The sequence below is a fragment of the Zingiber officinale genome, chromosome 2B, assembly GCF_018446385.1.
Source record: "Zingiber officinale cultivar Zhangliang chromosome 2B, Zo_v1.1, whole genome shotgun sequence".
Lineage (NCBI taxonomy): Eukaryota > Viridiplantae > Streptophyta > Magnoliopsida > Zingiberales > Zingiberaceae > Zingiber > Zingiber officinale.
The window spans coordinates 50195658-50210882 of record NC_055989.1 but is presented as its reverse complement, the minus strand read 5'-3'; the positions used below and the strand labels follow the sequence as shown (position 1 = coordinate 50210882).

General features: G+C 41.5%; 1 pseudogene; it reads right to left on the bottom strand.

The window, feature by feature from the left end:
* Positions 1 to 6303: 6303 nt before the first annotated feature.
* Positions 6304 to 10297, bottom strand: LOC122049108 (annotated as a pseudogene).
* Positions 10298 to 15225: the final 4928 nt, after the last annotated feature.

Below are 15225 nucleotides of genomic sequence, written 5' to 3'. Positions count from 1 at the left end.
TCTTTAATTTTATGATTTTTAGAGTTTTTATGGATATTTTTCTCGTAGAAGCGAAGCACAAGTGTTTCGACACTTGTAGGCTTCGACTACCGAGAAGAGTTTTCCGAAACGGCAAGGTTTCACCCCAAAACCTTTTGGGACAGCGGGCTAAGGCACTGTAGGATCGCTTAGGGACACTCGCGATGGTTAGATCGCGGGTAGGGGCGTACCCCTGGCCCCGCTAGGGGATTCGTTCCGCGATTGCGCCCGAAAACCGCTATACGGGACCGCCGGGAAATTTTACTCATAAAAATTGTAAAAATTAGTATTAAATTATAGAAAATTATGGAAATTACATAATTTAGAATAGCATTGTAAGTGTGTAGGATATAGGTACAACAAGGAAAGTCCAAGGGTGATCTTGGCAAAGGAGGAATGTCCAATCATGAGTCTTGGCATGTAAGTCCAAGCATGTAGTCTTGGCAACGTAAGTCCAAGTGTGACTTGTCAATGGATGAAGTCCCAGAGGAGCGACCTGGCAAAGGAAGACCCAATAACAATGACAAGGCCGATGGAAGCTCCAGAAGGCAAGACGAGAAGGATGGGGAGACATCCAAGGGACGCAAGGCTAATGGAAGAGGCTAGAAGGCTAGGTCTAGGTTGGTCGAGCGAGGACGAGTGCTGAGTGAATGTACTCGGGGTTAAATCCTAGGATTAGGCTTTACTGTAGCAGTCGACTGGTGCAGTCGACTGAGAGCGAACAGAGGGTTGGTATCGAGCAGATGGGCTATAACGGTCAAATTTCCACAGAGGGAAGTCGACTGGTAGGCGAGATTTTTCAACCCGTGGCTTATATAACCAAGACTTGGGAGCTTGGTTGAGGTTGACGAAATAGAGGTGGTTAACCCCTATTAGTAGTCTACCTGTGCCCTAGCGTCTCAAGTGTTCTTGTGAGAGTTGTGGTGAGGTTTCACCCACAAGGAGCTACGTGAGCTAGCTGGAGTTTGCTGGGGAGTTATTCACCGACGGATCGGGTTCGTCCACCTTACGGACAACCGTGGAGTAGGATCCCTAATCTCCGAACCACGTTAAATAATCGTGTAGCTTGGTTTGCATTTCTTGTCTTATATTTAGATTAGCTTTCAACTTATTTGTTTGTATTTTCGCTGCGTAACTAACAACTGTAGGAAGAAGCGATCGATTTCGGTGAGACGCTATTCACCCCCCTCTAGCGGACGTCAAGGTCCCAACAGATATGCTCGATAGGCAAATCTCGACCGAGCATGGAGTACCGAGCGATCTGAAATAGGCAAAATATTAGCACGCGCACGTACGCTCGACAGGAAAACCTCGGTCGAGCATGAAATCCCAACCGAGAATACAAGCGCGATAGAGAACGCAAGCCCGACTAAACTAAGAGACGGACAAGGGATTAGTGCATTCAGACATTTCGACAATCATGGTTCGACTGAGCATAAAGTGCTAGTTAAAATAAAAGCAACGGAGTGCCAACGTAAAGGTGTGCATTCCTAAGTAATCTCTATAGCCAGCCAAGCAAAGACCGACTGCATATCATAAGGCTCAACACGACTCAATAGACGAAGTCCGATCGGGCATAAACATAATATAAATATAACACGCTCAGTAGTAAAAGCCCGGGCGAGCACGAACATAACTCGCTCGGTAATATAATTTCGGGTGAGAGAGCAGCCATACAAACTAAGGTTGTTAGAACGGGCTCAGCTTGGAAGTATTTAGTCAAACATAGGCATAATACGCTTGGTAATAAAATTCCGGGCGGGCATACAAATACACACTTTTACAAGGCTATTAGTATAAGATCGACCTGGGAAAATCTGGCCGGGCATTGATGTGCACAAATATTATGACCTTCTACGCATGTTTAGCGCACATTCACTTGACTTATGCACATAAATTCTTCACATGATCACATCTTTTATCTTGAATTCATCATATTTGTTGTTTTATTAGGATATCTGCTCTTTGTTTGGTTTTGTGTTGCCAGGAAAGCTTTCGGAGCTTGAACAGAGAGTATTGATGCACCGGAACCAACCAGACAACACGACCATGCGACCCTGCACGGCCATGTGGCCAAATAGGAGAGGAAGAGCACATGGTCGTGCAACCCTGCAAGGCCATGCAACCCTGCACGACCGTGCCACCCCAGGCAGAGAGGGAGACTTGCACGGTCGTGCCCCAGGAGACAGAGCCCAAGGGCTACACGGTCGTACGACCCTGCATGGCCGTGCAGCCACACCAGAACCGGAGGAGGGCACGGCCGTGCCACCCTTACACGGTCGTGCCGCCGCGACCAAACCCTAAGGCTATATAAGGGTTTTAACCCTTTTTGCCACAGGGGGAGGCGAGACGTCAGGGAGAAGAAGATCTTGGAGCAATTCTATGCCGCTTTGGACCGCCGTTCAGCGAACTTCCACCACCACATCGACTCCAGAAGCTGAGAGTTGGATCTGAAGGCCACTCTTCGACACTCGATAAGCTTATTCCTTCTTGCTGAGAATTATATGTTTGTCTATACTATGTTTTCGGATATCTCTCTAGCATTCATGGAGTAGATCCCTTGTTCTGGGATTAGGGAGTAGTCGTGGTATAGATTGATGTAAAACTCGTGTTGTGTTTATACTTGTTGGATGAACTTTCATGCTTTGTTTCAATTGCTTACTTTTGATTGTGAAGAACTTGTCAGCCTCGTAGAGGATTACCTCTTGATCGTATACCCGAGGGGCCCTAGTGACAGGGGTAACCCGTTCACGGACATCTAGGATAGCTCATTGAGAGGAAGGCAGATTCTCCCCAAGGGAGCGAGAGACCAGGCTTAGCTCTACTCATTATTCTTAATTTACCAGTTAGAATTATGTCCTCAAGATTTGTCGAGGTGCCCTAGTGACAGGACTTCTTAGGGCATTATCCTATTCTAGCGCTTGAGAATACCCGATTAGCTTCCGGCAATAGCAGGAATAAGGACAGCGAGAGTAAGACAAACCGAGACACATCAATGCTACCACGCCGAAACCGCCCCCCTAGAACTCCTCATCACCAAGTGAATATTTCGACCTTGCGACTCACGACTCTCTCCCTCGACCTTTCTTTTCCCTTAGCCTGATCAAGACCATTGGTAGTCTAGATAACCATAAGTGAGCGATTGCTAGTGCTTATAGCTAGTCCCTGTGGGATCGATATTTTTATTACTGACGACGAATCCATGTACTTGCAGAAGCGTAACAAGTTTTTGGCACCGTTGCCAAGGACTGCGTCCATAACACTAGCTAAGTCATATTGGATTAGACTAGGCTTTGTTTCCTTTATTCTCTGCATAATAATAAAATATTTCCACTCTTCTTCCTTACTACATTCGTTTTTTTTATATTTCTTGCTGTCATATTTTCTATCTTGTTCACTTTTCTTTTGCATGCGTAGCTAACCTTTTAGGATAGCTGCTACCATTTGATCCAGAGATTGACAGAACCTTTTTGAGGAGAAGGAATTTACAGAAATCTTTCCAAGCAACAAAAGAATCCTCAAGAATGGCCGATAAACCGCTGAAAGATTACGCGGCACCATGTGCACGAGGGGTCCAATCCAGTATTACCCGACCAACCATCAATGCTGACAACTTTGAGATCAAGCCCGCAGTAATCCACATGGTCTAGAAAAGTCAATTCGGAGGAGGACCACACGAGGACCCGAATCATCATCTAGAGCTATTTTATGAAATATGTGGCACGATGAAGGTGAATGAGGTTCCTCCAGAATCGGTGAGACTGCTTCTTTTCGGATTTTCTCTGAAAGACAAGGCCAAGCAGTGGCTGAATTCTCTACCAGTAGATTGCATATCGTCTTGGGAGCAATGTGATCAGAAATTCTTATACAAGTTCTACCCTCCAAGCAAGACTACCCACATGAGAAACCTGATCGCCAGCTTCAAGCAAATAGATTCCAAATCCCTATTCGAAGCCTGGGACCAATTCAAAAGCATGCTGAGATAGTGTCCCCATCATGGCCTTGAGAAGTGGCTGGTTCTACACACCTTCTACAATGGAATAAATTATCACACGAAGGTATCATTGGATTTTACGGCAGGAGGAGCATCGATGAACAAAAGCCTTGATGAAGCTGAAGAAATAATAGAGAATCTGGCACTAAACCACCATCAGTGGGCATCTGAAAGATCTAGCGGCGCTTTCTCAGGAAATTAGATGAAGGCGTCAGGGAAATTCGAGGTGGATGAATTCACAATCATGTCTGCGAAGCTGGATGCCCTGACTAAGAAATTTGAAGCCATGGGTAGCAACACAACTAATGCAATAGTTTGTGCTTGCGACATCTGCGAAAGTACGGACATCGCTCAAGACACTTGCCCCCTTGGGCCAATGAAAGCACAGATAAACCAGCTTGAGCAATGCGATGCAATAACATGCTACAATCAGAGGCAAAACAATCCATACTCCAACACATACAACCCTGGATGGAGGAACCACCCCAACTTTTCATACCGAAATAATCAGGACCAGGGGCCAGCACATCAGACCTACCAACTTGGAAAGCAGACTCATCAACAGCAGCAACCCACACAGCTGTCTAGGATTAAAAAGATGCTTGAGGAAGATGCAAGACAGCCAGATAGCCCAGATAGCTCAGTCTATCTCGAGAGCACAGGGTACATTCCTAGGGAAACCAAATTTAAATCCTGTGGAACATTGCAATCGCATTGAGCTACGGAGCGGACGTACTGTGGGAAACCCCCAAAGCATGACTCAGATGGAGCTTTACTCAAAAAAGGAAACCACTCCCTTAATGCCCAATCAGACGCAGAACAGGAATGGAGGAGTGGTTAATAAAAAAATTGAAGAAGCTCTTCAGACTATCCCGCAAAATCACACGATTCCTTTTCCTCAGAAGCTTATATCATCCCAAAGAGATGAAGAGTTCCACCGATTTATGAAAAAAGTCAAAGAGATTTGCATTGAAGTACCATTGTTAGATGCGCTGCACCAGATGCCGAAGTTTGTAAAATTTTTAAAGGGAATCTTATCCAATAGAAGGCAGAAGGGTGACTTCGAGACTGTAGCACTGACAGAGAATTACAGCGCCCTCCTTTTGGCGAATCTTCCACCCAAGCTTCAGGACCCAGGAAATTTCTCCATACGTACCGTGCAAAATTGGTTCTGAACTTATACCAAGAGCTTTCTGTGACTTGGGAGCCAGTGTCAGCCTGCTCCCGTACTCTTTATGCAAGAAGATGGGTTTCCTGAACATTAAATTGACCACGATGGCACTGCAACTAGCTGACCATTCATGCAGGTACCCGATGGGAATAGTGGAGGATGTGCCAGTTGAAGTAGGTGGATGCATAGTTCATACAGATTTCATTATCTTATACATGGAGGAATATCCCAAGATACCAATCATCCTTGGAAGACCATAAGCCCATAAGTGAAATAGTTCTAGAAGAAATAAGAGAGGTGATACGAACCCCACCAACAAATGTGATGGAACCCGAAACAAGGGTGGATAGAACCCCAAGAACTAAACGACAAGAGTGTGAGCCTTGACCCGTAACCAAGAATTGGCACGAACCAAGCCTACGAAGAAAAGAAACGCCACACCTTGGGGTGATAAGTTTCGATCGGTTGAACGCCACGAGAGTAGACTCGATAAGTTCAGCAAGTTCTTCAAGAACTAAGAGAGCACACAATCTCACCAAAAACTAAGTTGCTTCATACTAAGATGTCCCTCCCTTTTATAATGGGAGTGAACAAGGAAAAATACAAGATAAGTACATGCACAATTAGAGTCCCAATGTTGCATGTCTCATGCAAGCTATCTAGAAACCCAAAACAAAATAAATGCATGCACAATTAGAGTCCCAAGTTGCATGCTTCATTAAACAATCTAAAATACTTAAGTCTTCATGCATGAACGAATTCCCATGCTTTGCATGCTTATTAGCGTTCTTCCGTTAAGCGCAGCCAATCATGGATGGTTATGCCCGATTACGTGAATTAGGCCACGACTAGCAGTTGCGATTATCTTGGTTTCTCCTTGCTCATAGTCCTCCCAATGTTTTTTGATTAGCCCATTTAGTGCTTCCTTGAAACGCTTTGCCCGTAGTCTTGTAATTGGGCCTTCTGGAAGTGATAAATGATCTCTCCTATCTTCAGCCCTTGGGCATACATCATTCTCCCCTTCTTGAAAAGGATTTGTCCTCAAATCATCACCTGCATCAAACGGGGATAAGTCAGCAACATTAAAAGTAGAATGTACGCCATACTCACCTGGTAGTTCAAGTTTGTAGGCATTATCATTGATGCGCTCTAACACTTGAAATGGGCCATCCCCTCGAGGTAGAAGTTTAGAACGACGTTTGTCCGGAAATCGCTCCTTTCGGAGGTGCAACCAAACCCATTCTCCTGGTTCAAACACAATTTTCTTGCGCCCCTTGTTAGCTTGTTGCATGTATTGCTGAGTTCTTTTCTCAATATTCAGCCGTGCTTGTTCATGAATCTTCTTTACGAATTCGGCCTTCTGCTTACCATCTAAGTTTATATGCTCACTTACAGCTAAAGGAATCAAATCTAATGGTGACAAGGGATTGAAACCATAAACAATTTCAAATGGAGAAAATTTAGTCGCAGAATGTATGCTCCTATTGTAAGCAAATTCAACATGAGGTAGACAATCTTCCCATATTCTCAAATTCTTGTTAATGACCGCACGAAGTAAAAAGGTCAAGGTTCGATTGACCACTTCAGTTTGCCCATCAGTTTGGGGGTGACAAGTAGTAGAGAATAACAATTTAGTTCCTAATTTCCCCCACAAAGTCTTCCAAAAATAACTCAAAAATTTTGCATCTCTATCAGAGACAATGGTCCTAGGCATGCCATGCAACCTAATAACCTCTTTAAAGAACAATTCAGCTATATGCGATGCATCATCGGTTTTATGACATGGAATGAAATGCGCCATTTTCGAGAATCTGTCTACCACAACAAAAATTGAATCTCTCCCTCTCTTGGTCCGGGGTAATCCCAAAACAAAGTCCATTGAGATATCAGTCCAAGGTTCACTAGGTATAGGCAAAGGAGTATACAAGCCATGGGGTTTCAATTTAGATTTTGCTTGTTTGCAAGTGATACACTTCTCACAAATTCTTTCCACGTCGCGTTTCATATGAGGCCAAAAGAAATGATCCTGTAAAACCCCTAAAGTCTTAGTAACACCAAAATGACCCATCAATCCACCACCATGGGCTTCCCTAGTGAATAATTCACGTAACGAACACATAGGCACACACAATCTATTTTCACGAAATAAAAACCCATTATGCCTATAGAACTTACCAAATGCAACCTTATCGCATGCTTTGAACACCTCAGAAAAATCAGTATCGTTAGTATATAAATCCTTGATATATTCAAATCCAAGTAACTTCGTATCTAAAGTGGACAGTAAAGCATACCTTCGAGATAGTGCATCAGCAACAACGTTCTCCTTTCCTTGCTTGTATTTGATCACATAAGGAAATGTCTCAATGAATTCTACCCATTTAGCATGGCGTCGGTTCAACTTATGTTGGCTCTTCAAATGCTTTAGAGATTGATGATCTGTGTGAATCACGAATTCTTTTGGCCATAGAAAATGTTGCCATGTCTCCAATGCTCTCACCAATGCATACATTTCCTTGTCATATGTGGGATAGTTGAGAGTGGCTCCACTCAACTTCTCACTGAAATAAGCAATGGGTCTCATTTCCTGCATAAGCACAGCACCTATACCAACACCAGAAGCATCACATTCGATTTCAAAGGTTTTAGAAAAATCTGGTAGGATTAGTAAAGGAGCAGAACTTAGCTTTTCTTTCAAAGTGTTGAAGGCCCTCTCTTGCTCCTCTCCCCACTTGAATGACTCATTTTTCTTGATGACTTTAGTAAGAGGAGCTGCAATATTGCTAAAATCACGAACAAACCGTCGATAGAAGCTGGCCAAACCATGGAAACTCCTCACTTGGCTAATTGTTGTCGGTGTTGGCCACTCTTGGATTGCTTTCACCTTTTCCTCATCCATCTCAACGCCTTTAGTACTAACAACAAAACCAAGAAACACGACTTTCTCCGTACAAAAGGAGCATTTAACGAGGTTAGCAAAAAGCTTTTCTTCTTTTAACACACTCAAAACTAACCTTAAATGTGTAACATGCTCTTCTAAGCTTCTGCTATAAATCAAAATATCATCAAAATACACAACTACAAATTTTCCTAAGAAAGCACGCAAAATATGGTTCATCAAACGCATAAAAGTGCTAGGAGCATTAGTTAAGCCAAAAAGGCATTACTAACCATTCATATAAGCCATGTTTGGTTTTAAAACCAGTTTTCCATTCATCACCTTCCTTCATCCTAATCTGATGATATCCACTCCTAAGATCAATTTTTGTGAACACACAAGAACCATGCAATTCATCAAGTATATCATCAATCCTAGGAATTGGATGGCGATACTTTACCGTGATGTTGTTGATGGCTCGACAATCCACACACATCCTCCATGTTCCGTCCTTCTTGGGAACTAGTAACACAGGTACGGCGCAAGGACTCATGCTTTCTCGAACATACCCCTTTTCTAATAATTCATTAACTTGCCTCTGAAGTTCCTTTGCTTCCTCCGGATTGCTTCTATAGGCAGGTCGATTCGGAATGGAGGCACCGGGTATGAAGTCAATTTGGTGCTCAATTCCTCTAATGGGAGGTAAACCATGCGGAACCTCTTCAGGAAAGACCTCCTCGAATTCCTGTAAGAGAGAAACAATAACACTAGGCAAAGAATTGTTAAGGTCGTTAGTGCTCAAGAGTGCCTCCTTATACAAAAGGATAAGGGGCAGCTGATTTGAAAACAAAGCTCGCTTAATCTCACTTTTTTTTGCATAAAAAGTATTTTTCTTTCTCTCTCCTTTTTTTTCCTTGCCCACTCCTTTTGTCTCTTTCCTCTCATCTTCTTTTTTGTCAATTTTTTTTCTCTCAATTTCTTTTTCTTTCTTCTTTTCATTTGCTTTTTGTAGTCTCAACTGGTCCTCCATAACTTGTCTTGGAGTCAACGGTACAAGAATAATAGGTTGCCCTTTCAAAGTAAAACTATACTTATTTGTGAGGCCATCATGTGTTACCTTTCGATCAAATTGCCAAGGTCTTCCCAACAATAGATGGCATGCATGCATGGGAACCACGTCACACAACAGCTCATCTTCATATTTGCCAATGGAGATTGCTACCAAGACTTGTTTTGTTACCTTGATTTCTCCGCAATCATTTAGCCACTGGAGTCGATAAGGTCGTGAATGTTTCCGAGTTGGTAGTGATAATTTCTCCACCAAATCAGTACTTGCCACATTGGTGCAGCTCCCCCCATCAATAATAACACTGCAAACCTTGTTATTGACAAAGCAACGGGTATGAAACAAATTCTCCCTTTGATTACCTTCTTCCTCCTTAGCTTGTAGATTGAGAACTCGTCGGGCCACCAATAAGTCTCCAATAACAGCATGTTGTTCATCATCACTGTCCTCTTTTTGTGGCACTTCTTCAACTATTTCATCCTCATCTTCCGACTCAAGTTCACCTTGAGCGTTTATTACCATCACCCTTTTGTTCACACATTGACTAGCTATATGACCATGCCCTTGACATTTAAAACACTTGATATCACGAGTTTTGGAGGAAATGGGCTCGCGATTACCTTGAGTAGTAGATGGTGTAGGTTTGGGCTTCTTGAAGGGTTTAAACTTTGGCTTATTTTGAGGTTGTTTCTCCTTTCTTGGAGCTGTTCGCCATGGGCCGTGAGTAGTCATTGGTTGTCCCTTCCTAGCCAATCCTCTCCTCTTGAGTTGTTCTTCCACTTTTTGTGCTTGGTGGACCATGTCCGACAGCTCAACATAATGCTACAATTCAACAATATCAGCAATTTCTGGGTTTAAACCATGTAAAAACCTGGCCATAGTGGCTTCCCGATCTTCATTGACATTAGCTCGGATCATGGACAACTCCATGTCCTTGAAATATTCATCCACACTTTTGGAGCCTTGAGATAACCTTTGAAGCTGCTGATATAAGCTTCTATAATAATGGCTGGGTACAAACCTCCTTCTCATGAGCACTTTCATCTCCTCCCAAGTGGACACAGGTTGCTCTCTGTTTCTTCTCCGAGTCATCACCACTTGATCCCACCAAACAATAGCATAATCAGTGAATTCAATGGCAGCTAACTTCACCTTTTTAAACTCTGAGAATTCATGACAGTCAAACACCATTTCCATCTTAGTTTCCCATTCCAAGTAAGCTTCTGGGTCATTTCTCCCTTGGAAGATTGGAATCTTCATCTTAATCCCTCCTAAATCATTATTTCTTCTAGTTCCGTTCCTATCTCCTCGATGTCCAATCCTGCCTCGATTGTAGTTTTGCTCATCAAAGTCTTCCACAATAACCTCTTCATCTTCTTCGACATCAATAATCCCTTGGGCATGTCTTCGTTGTGGTCTAGTAATACGGTCTTGTTGATGTCTTCTTGGTGTCCCATCCTCCACCCGATCCAACCTTTCATGGATAGATTCTAATTCCGCCCTCATCATCCGTTGCATCTCCCCCATCAATGCTTGTAATTGCAGGTTCGGAAGTGGCCTAGCCCCCTCATTTGCTCCATCCTCCTGGCTGTTCGACATGGCTGCAAAATGAAAGAAAACCTCACAAGCACTCAACTCACGTTTGGGTGGTAGCTCTCAATTGATGATCTCTCTCAGTTCTTGATCAAACTCTAGAACAAATCAGAATATCACGTAGCAATTCAAAAGATACCATCGAAACTTATGATGGCAGAATTTTAAGAGAAAATGAAAGAGTAGAAGTTTGAGAATAAGGAAAACAAGAAAAGAATTGTTGAAGACAATTTACTTCTATTCACACAAGCACTTTTCTTCTTCTTCTTCTTTTTTTTTTTTTTTTTTTTTTTGCGCTTTCTTCTTCCTTTTTTTTTTGTCTTTTCAATGCACTCCTTTTTTTTCTTTTTTTTTTCCACGTTTTTTTTTTGCTTTTGGTTGAACAACAAGTAAAGATAAATTTGCACTTGCCTTTGAACCGAAGCTCTGATACCAGATGATACGAACCCCACCAACAAATGTGATGGAACCCGAAATAAGGGTGGATAGAACCCCAAGAACTAAACGACAAGAGTGTGAGCCTTGACCCGTAACCAAGAATTGGCACGAACCAAGCCTACGAAGAAAAGAAACGCCACACCTTGGGGTGATAAGTTTCGATCGGTTGAACGCCACGAGAGTAGACTCGATAAGTTCAGCTAGTTCTTCAAGAACTAAGAGAGCACACAATCTCACCAAAAACTAAGTTGCTTCATACTAAGATGTCCCTCCCTTTTATAATGGGAGTGAACAAGGAAAAATACAAGATAAGTACATGCACAATTAGAGTCCCAATGTTGCATGTCTCATGCAAGCTATCTAGAAACCCAAAACAAAATAAATGCATGCACAATTAGAGTCCCAAGTTGCATGCTTCATTAAACAATCTAAAATACTTAAGTCTTCATGCATGAACGAATTCCCATGCTTTGCATGCTTATTAGCGTTCTTCCGTTAAGCGCGGTCATGTCATTACGTGAATTAGGCCACGACTAGCAGTTGCGATTATCTTGGTTTCTCCTTGCTCATAGTCCTCCCAATGTTTTTTGATTAGCCCATTTAGTGCTTCCTTGAAACGCTTTGCCCGTAGTCTTGTAATTGGGCCTTCTGGAAGTGATAACTGATCTCTCCTATCTTCAGCCCTTGGGCATACATCAAGAGGACACGTCTACTTTAGTACCAACAGTACAAGATGAAGTACCACTAGAAACTGCAACACGTGTCACACAGGATACACAACCAGAGACAGTGCCTCGTCGTAGTGGGAGGGTTGTAAGGCAACCTGAGAGATTCATGTTTTTGGGAAAGTCTTCGGACTTGATCTAGGGTAAACATGAACCTGATCCCCAAACATATGACGAAGCACTCCAAGATAAAGATGTAGTATCTTGGCAAAAGGCAATGAATTCTGAAATAGAATCTATGTATTCTAATAAGGTCTGGGAGCTTGTAGATCACCTGATGGTGTAAAAGCCGTTGGATGCAAGTGGATCTACAAAAGGATAAGAGGGACAGATGGAAAGGTAGAAACCTTCAAAGCAAGGCTTGTTGCGAAAGGGTATACTCAGAAAGAGGGAATCGATTATGAGGAAACTTTTTCGTCGGTAGCTATGCTTAAGTCTATTCAGATATTCTTATCCATTGCCGCTCATTTGGATTATGAGATTTGGCAAATGGATGTCAAGACAGCTTTCCTTAACGGAAGTCTTGAAGAAAACATCCATATGAAGCAACCAGAGGGATTCATTGAAAAAGGCAAAGAGCATCTAGTATGCAAGCTGAATCGGTCCATTTATGGTTTAATGAAGTAATCCAGTCATATGGATTTATTCAGTGTCCGGATGAGTCTTGTGTATACAAGAAGTGTAATGGAAACGTGGTGGTATTTTGTGTACTATACATAGATGACATTTTGTTAATTGGTAACAATGTCAAGGCATTATTGGACGTAAGGGTATGGTTGTCCAAATAGTTTAATATGAAAGACTTAAGAGAATATGCACACATTCTTGGGATCAAAGTTATAAGGGATCGCAAGAAAAGAATATTGTGCCTATCCCAAGCTTTATATATAGATACAATCCTTGCTTGTTTTAGCATGCAGAACTCCAAGAAAGGTTTCTTACCTTTTAGGCATGGAGTAGCCTTATCTAAAGAGATGTCTCTGAAGCCATTAAAAGAGATAGAGGACATGAAGGCAGTTCCTTATGCTTCGGCTGTGGGAAGCCTAATGTATGCAATGCTTGTGTACGAGACTTGATATTTGTTTTGCCGTGGGCATGGTTAGCAGATATCAGAGTAACCCTTGACAAGGACATTGGACTGCTATAAAGCATATATTGAAGTACCTGAGAAGGACTAGAGATTATATGCTAGTTTACCAAGCAGACGATTTGCTCCCTGTGGGTTACACGGATTCGGATTTCCAATCAGATAGGGATAACAGTACATCTACATCAGGCTATGTGTTTACTTTAGGAGGTGGAGCTTCTGAGGCAGCCAAAGAAGCAGTATGACTCAGAAATTTCCTAATGAACTTAGATATGATTCCTGGTTTGCCAAAAATTATCACAATTTATTGTGATAATAGTGGTGCAGTTGCAAACTCGAAGGAACCACGATCCCATAAGGCAAGCAAACATATAGAGCGTAAGTACCACCAGATACGAGACATCGTCAAGCGAGGAGAAGTTGTCGCCAAGATTGCATCAGCAGATAACCTGACAGATCCTTTCACTAAGGCCCTTCCGGTGAAAGCTTTTGATCGGCATGTGGGAGGGATGAGAATCAGATGTATGGCAACAGATATGGTAGCTTAGTCTTTTAGTATAAGTGGGAGATTGTTGGAATGTATACTAAAAGCTTAGCTTTTGTAAACATTTATTTTTGAAATAAAACAATTACATTGGTCAAATATCTGTATTTATTTGTTAAATATAATTGTTCAATTAATTCATATAGTAGATAACATGGTGTGTGGTGTCACACACAGGAGATCATGTTGTCCGTTCTTTATAAATTATAAACAGTTGCTCACGACTAAGATGGAAAGGAACAAACCATCAGAATAGTCGTAGTGTAATTAAGTATTAGTTTATCTTGATTAATAAATTATACTGATACACTCTAAGTGTATTGAGTAGGACCATTTTAGGTAAGTTCTTTTATACCGACTTAATAAAAGAACTAGACCTTAGTTATTATGGAAGTGTGTGCTCTTAATCCTAATATAATAACAAGCATATATATTTAATCTTTATTTCTTTGACTTATCAAAGGGTGAGGTTTAGCTCGATAAATCAATATGCCCGATAAGTTGGGAAATGATATTACTTATAGTGTATGTTGTTGATTATAGAAGGAAACTGTGTCCTAGTTATCTAGGTTGAGAATGTCCCCAAGAGAAGCTCATAAGGATTGTCATGTTAAACCTTGCAGGTGGACTTAGGCCGACATGACAATAAAGTTGAGTGGTACTACTCTTGGAGCTAGATATTAATTAAGTGAGTTGTCAGTAACTTACTTAATTAGTGGACATTTGTTATGTTAAACATAGGGAGACTAACACACTTATGATAAGAAGGAGCCCATAATGTAATTTGGGATTGGTGCAGTAGTGCGATAATAACTCTCTAGTGGAATGAGTTATTATCGATGAAATTGAGTTGTGTGTTCGGGGCGAACACGGGATACTCAAGCTCATCGGAAGGCCAAAACTAATTTCTCCTCTAGGTCCCTGTCGTAGCCTCATTAAAGCCTCAAGTCCATCCAAATATAAGCTCATCTTGGTGTCCAAGAAGAGGGCCGGTCTAATTCTTGGTGACCAAGCAAGGGCTGGCCACATCCTCTTCTATAGGGGCCGACCCTATTGCTTGGTGACCAAGCAAGCAAGGGCCGGCCACATTAATTCAAACAAGGAGGGTTGTTTTAAATTTTTAAAATCTTCTCTTTGTAGAAATCTATAAATTTTAAAAGAGAGATTTTAATTTTAAAAACTTTCCTTATTTGAATTAGGCCACATGGTTTAATAGAGAGTTTTAAAAGTTTTAAAAACTTTCCTTTTTAACTATCCTCTGATCCTCATGGTTTTAGAAAAAAAAGGAAGAGAAGTTTTAAAAATTAAAATTTTCTATTCATGTTAAAAAAAGGAAACTTTTGAAGAGAAATTTTAAATTTTAAAACATGGTTTTAATTTTTAAAACTTTCCTTTTTGACATCCACTTTAGGAAAGAGAGCTTGTAAAATTTTATAAGAGGATTTCTTCTTGTAAAATTTTATAAAAAAATATATTTCCTCTCTCTTAAGGGGGCCGGCCACCCTTGCTTGGTGCCCAAGCAAGGTGGCCGGCCAAATAGAAATTAAATTAAAATCATCATCCAATAATTTAGTGATTGATTCAATCAAGAGGAAAGAAAAGGAAAATAAAAAGGGAAAAGGAAAAACAAGAGGAAGATTTTAATTTTTTTAAAAATTCTTCCCTTATTTGCCTTGGGCAAGTAATATAAAAGAAGGGGTGACAAGGCCTC